Here is a 6,000-nt window from a genome sequence, read left to right on the forward strand (position 1 = left end):
GGGAGGAAACATTATTTTGTCCTCTTTCTAATACAGATCTACCACTAATGCTGCCGAATATTTTCTCTCGCAACTCAGCACCATCTCTCTTCTCACCACCCTGCCACTGCCCCTGCATCTACTCTTATAAAAGTACTTTATCATGGTTTGCTTTAAAGATTTTTCCCCATGAAAAATCTCAGTCTAATGGAGCATTCCATCAAGATGCCCACGGCACACAGCCAGGACTCTGAAAGGGGATTTGGTGATAGATAAAGGTAATTATAGTGTAACATTGCCATGCCACAATTTAAGGCTATGTCAGCACTTCCCCCCCTTTAAGAGGCTTATAAGTCTGAAAGCCTTTGGCCTGAAAGGCCAAATATTGAAAAATATATCCAGCGAAAAATAATCTGAATTGCAGAGTCAATGAGATGCCTTGAACTGAAAAGCAGTCACACCAGAAGTAGTCTTGAACTCGTAGTGGATGGAAGATTAGATATGAGTTGCAAAGATATCTAAAAATAAATCACGCATATTTTGAAGAACTGCCAGTTTTTAGAATACATACTATAAGTTTCTTGGTAAAATTATAACTAAGAATGAAAAGTATGCCTGAACACATGTTCCAGACCTCAGCAACTGCTGATCAAAAGTTCTAGCAAACCAACAAGGTATGTCCTTTCTCCAGGGCAGCCTTCCTATTGCATACTCCTATGCTTCCCCCATCAAAGTGTTTTAGGGAACCCACTGGAACTGTACAATACACATTTTTGCATTAATACCCCATACATAAGCCCTGAAATCACAACTGCACTTCACACACACCACTCAGGGCCTGGCCATACAGTTGGGTACAGGCCAGGTGAGCATGGCCTTCTGGCCATGTACACAGCACTAGCCCAAGCCAGCTCTGGTCCAGGAGTGTAGACACATCAGCTAGGTGGTACACCTGAGCCAGAGCTTCACTAGTGAATACCTCAGAGACAAGGGGAAAAAAAAAAAGGAAAAAAAAAAAAAAAAAAGGAACAAAAAAAAAAAAAAAAAAAAAAAAAAGAAAATTAAACAAAAGCAGGGGGAGGGGGTGTCACGGTCCAGCTGCCATGACCTCCTCGGTATGCGACCAGCCGGGGGTTGTGGTGAAAGAAATAATAGGGATGCAGTAGCCTGGAAAAAAACTTTAATAATGGAGCAACAAAAACACAAGGTGCACGTACTACAGGGTGTCCTCCAAAGACCCGACAATGGGGCAAACTCAACAGTATATAGGGTTTCACCTGAGGGCAGGGAATCAATCAGCAAAGAGAACAAAGAACATTGCCTTACATGTAACATGTTACAAACCAGTCAAGAACAGGAACTAGAAACATAACCTTATATGGAACAACAACATTAACATAATCATTCCCATGATCCCATTCTTCTCACCATAACTTAGCCAGACATTTTCCTCCCTAACATCCCATTTCCCACAGCCTTAAGTCGAGGCCTTTGTTGTCAAGGAAGGCCAGCTCACCACCCGTCCCAGCCAGCTGAACTCCCACAAGGGAGAAACTCCCAACCCATACACAGTAAAAGTAAGCCACAGCCTTCTGCAGTTGCCACAGTCTAAGGATAGTTCAGTTTGTGCCAATACAGTTTAATTACAAATTCAGAAATACTGAACTGGACTATCAGTAATTCAGCTGCACACTCCCATATACAGGCCCTAGTAGCTGAATTCAAGCATCCTGAACCAGAGCTGTGTCCCGGCTCCAACTCATTTGGCAAAGCACCTTAGCCAGTGTTAAGACACTGATTTGCCCCAGTTTCCATCAAAGCACGGGGCCTGTGATGGCTGGCACAGATCAGGACATGGCTGTGGAATTGAAGTGCAACTTGAGCCATAAAAGGACTCAACAGTGGCACCACAGACATTTTGGATTGTGAATGGCAAAGTTGCAACAATGAGCTGCACTACATTTCTGAAGTCCCTGAATCCATTTGTTTTACTATGAAGCCTCTGTCAATTCTACAGCATCTTCTGGAGCAGGGCAGAAAACAGGAGCCTGTCCTGCCTTCCCCTCCCAGGCTGTAATTTCTACATTGTGTCTTCTTCTTTTACAATAGCAGCAAAAAAATGTCACTATTTGTGTATTCAATGCAAATAAAAAAAAAGAATTTCAGGTAGTCATAAAACATTGCCTATAGTTGCAATCTGTCCTCACTAGCTATGAAACAGAATCTCTCTGTTTCACAGGTATCTCTCATACATTGGGAAAAATACCACTCAATTCAGTAAAGTTAGTTTTTTTTTTATTTTTAAAAACTAAAGAAGAAAACCAGTATTCAGCATTTCTTCTAACAGTTCCACCTCACAACCAACCGCATAAAACAACACACCAACAAAAAACCCATTCTGATAATCCCATCACCACTTCAGACCCAGTCCTTGAAGGAGCAGAGATCTGCCTGTTATTTATCAGACACCATAAAAATACAACCTGGCATCAACTGTGTTAATAAAAATCATGTCAGTGGGCAGAACTCCCTCTTTGGTGGAAATCTGCAGGATACAGACAGAGCAAATAACTCTACATTATTCCTCTTGGAGTAAACTTTTGGGGAACGGTGACCTTAGATTAGGTGTGGTGTCAGGTGTACAGGCAAAGGAAAGAATGAACACACCTCTTACTACTAGTCCATGGCTGATAAAAATCCAGGCACAATCAACACAGAGGTTGGGACCTTTGGCTGATCAAACTGATCCTGGAGAGGTTTTATGTGCTGCCAAGGGCCTCCCTATGGGAAAGACATTTCTGTGCTGTTCTTGTGAGCCAGCAAAGGCTTCTTGAAGATAAGGAAAGCCTCATATCTCTCGCAAGGAATTTACCAAGGCTATCACCATGACGACACAAAGAAAGAGAGAGAAAAAAGTGTAAGCAAAAAATCTGGACTTTGGTTGGCTTACACAGTGGCATGGCTCCTTTCACCTATTGAAAGCTTTGTTTCTTCTTTATGACCAATGGGCAGTGTATGTGTGTCGCCCTGATTATCAAGAGTTTTCTAAAGCCTTCTGAGTTTACATTCTTGTAGAGAACTTTCCGACACAACTCTCTGTAAACAACCTATTGTTTTGCATTCTTTCATAGATGCAGAGAAATTTGATGTACAGGTAGTTTGTCCAGTGTCCTTGGAGAGGTGGCACGTTCACCCTCCAATCCACTGGCACCTTTAGAGAACTATAAAAGATTGGAGTCAGAGAAAATAAATGAGTCTCTTCATCGTGGCCAAGGCTGTGGTGCGTCGTTTTTCCTTGTGTCATCTGGTGACATATGTGTTCGTTAAGTAAACGTAAACATCTTGTAAAACTATAAAAGCAACCTGTTGCTTCAATAAATAAGTCTAAACAGCCTTCTGACAGAGCTCTGGTGCTTTGCGCCACGCGGGGCTCTACAGGGACACCTCCCTGCCATTCACACCCACACGAGGGACCCTCTGTGATGACAGCACTGACAACACGCCTCAGGGCGTCAGAGCCTACCTTTGTGGATGAAGCTCATGGCTGCAGGTCCCATGCCTCACCTCTTTGGCAATGCTGGGACATTTCCCAGCAGGAAATCTGCAGATTATGTGGGAGTATGGATGGTCAGCAAATTTTCTGCTGTCCTGTTTCTGTGTAACACTGGTTCTAGCTCTTGTTACAGCTGCTGTGTGAGCCCCAGGACTATAACACTGATATTCCCAGACCAACTCACATTCACACAGTGCAATATTGTTAAAGAACTTTGCAATTTCTATGCCTGTTGTTCATAATCAACCCTTACCCATCACTTCCACATCTGAAGATGCTCTCCCTCCCTCACAGTTTTACCCAAATAGCGAAGAATCACAGCACAGACTGCAAGAATTCAGCTCCAGAGCCAAGTGTATTTTTCTATCCTTAATATTTGTTTAACAAAACATTTCATAGGGAATTCAGCACTTGATTCTCTCTTCCAAATACAGATTTCTCCAGCAATTCCTCCTTAAAGCAGAGAAACAATACTGTTAAGCTCCTCTGAATATACCAAAGTGAAGATTTCAGGAATATAAAGCAAACGGCTATAACATCACGATAGAGCTAGTACCTGCTGCATTCAGAAATAAACTAGGTATTAAAAACTACACATGGAGGAAGATTCAGCAAAGACTGATAATATAAGGTACAAGTCTGATTTTAAGAGCCAGAACAACAGCATCATCCAGTATGAGCTGACAGCTCAGCTGGCATCCAAACTATTGTACATTTCAACTGAAATGTAGTGAAATGCAACAGCGTGACACAAATGCAGAAAATAATAGTATTAGCAATGCTCAGATATAGCCAAGGCTTATCCTTTCTACTCTCTTAGAAACAAATCTCACCTTCTTTAGGCATTCTCTCAAGATAAGCATAAATATATATCACCTTCCTCATTCCAACTATGCATCTTGAAAGAGAAAAAAATGAGGATGGCATGGAGTACAACGTGCATAAACTTCTTACACTTCACTGCATGATCCAGATTTGTCAGATGTGAAAGACCACTGCCATCATCTGGCACCTTCCCAAGTCTTGTATCTTCCTTTCTAATCAGAAAGCAATCCACCCTTTATCAAAATCAATACCGAAAAGAGGGAAGTGGAAGAGAAGTGATACTGAACAATAGCTCAGGAGGCTTAAAAAGCCCTTTCAGCTCAGCTGTTTCAAAAGGAGACCAATATTTTGATGGAGCAAAACACAAATATCAGAGGTGGAGAAGGACTAAGAAAATAAAATAAACAAGCAAGGTCTTTTCAAAGAAAAAAAGCTAAAATTAAAAAAAAAAAATAAAACCAGGATTCAAATCATATCCATAAACATCTAAGGAGTTATGAACTTTTAAAAATATTTTTCCAAGTATGGCTCACAAGAAGGTTGGGAATCATCCAAACAAAGCATTAGCTATTTTTATGAGCTTCATACACGAGAAAGAAAAAAAAAAAAAAAAAACAACAAAAAAACCAATCACAATTCAAATGTTCTTATTTTCCTTCAGTTATTACTCTCAGAAAACAAAATCAGTTCCTGGTACTATACTCAATTTAAGAAATTTTCCTAAAAACCAGATAAGCATCTTGCTTTTAAAACTGTTTTATATGTATTTCAACTGATTTGACATTGTATTGGAGGATGTTTGGGAACCCAGCTGGGATAATCCCATCCATACCATTCTTGAGGTCAGGGAACATGACAGCATTCATTAATATTTCCTCCCTCTCTTCTTCGAGTGGATCCTTTAAGTGGGAGCTACTTCATTTCTGTGCTTTGCTGGGGTCACATGAGCCTTATCCACCCCATTGGTGGCAAGAGCAATCAGAGCCCTGCTCAAGGTGCAGAACCTGCTGCTGAAATCCCTCCCCTGCCCATTTCTGGACACCAACACTGTGACCTACCTGTGCTCAAGGAGAAGGAGCACTTTGTGACACGTGGGAAACTAAAGAGCAGACACAAGTTAGATGGACAGTACCACAGCATTGAGCCAAGGCAGGATGTGCAGTGCCCCAGAGCAAGGGAAGTGCGTGGGGGCTGGCAGGTCCTGGCCTCTGCTTGATCGGGGTCTGACACTGTGCTCCACTCTGACACTCAAAAAAAAAGTGCTGGCCTTGCTTGTAGCATGCTGGTGTAACAGAAGGCACACGGTGATGCTGCTGGGGACAGCGGTGCACAGGGAGCATCCTGTGCCCAGGAGCAGAGCCCCAGCTCCACTCAGGCACAGCAGACACAGCCTCACCAGCCCCCCTGCACAGCCACACCAGCGCACTTCAGGCTACTTCCAGCCTGTTCCCAGCCTGGACACACTGCTTGGAAACATGCACAGATGTCCCAATTCCCTCTTACACGGATCCCACATTTCCATCTCCAACGTGCCTTCCCCTCTCCTGCCTTCTGTGGCTCACCCTGCCAAAACAGCTCTAAAGGGTACAGAAAGTACCTAGAGTTTTGCTCAGCTAACAGAAATACATTCTAATTCTTTGCAA

This window comes from Vidua macroura, chromosome 8 (genome assembly GCF_024509145.1).
Source record: "Vidua macroura isolate BioBank_ID:100142 chromosome 8, ASM2450914v1, whole genome shotgun sequence".
Taxonomy (NCBI): domain Eukaryota; kingdom Metazoa; phylum Chordata; class Aves; order Passeriformes; family Viduidae; genus Vidua; species Vidua macroura.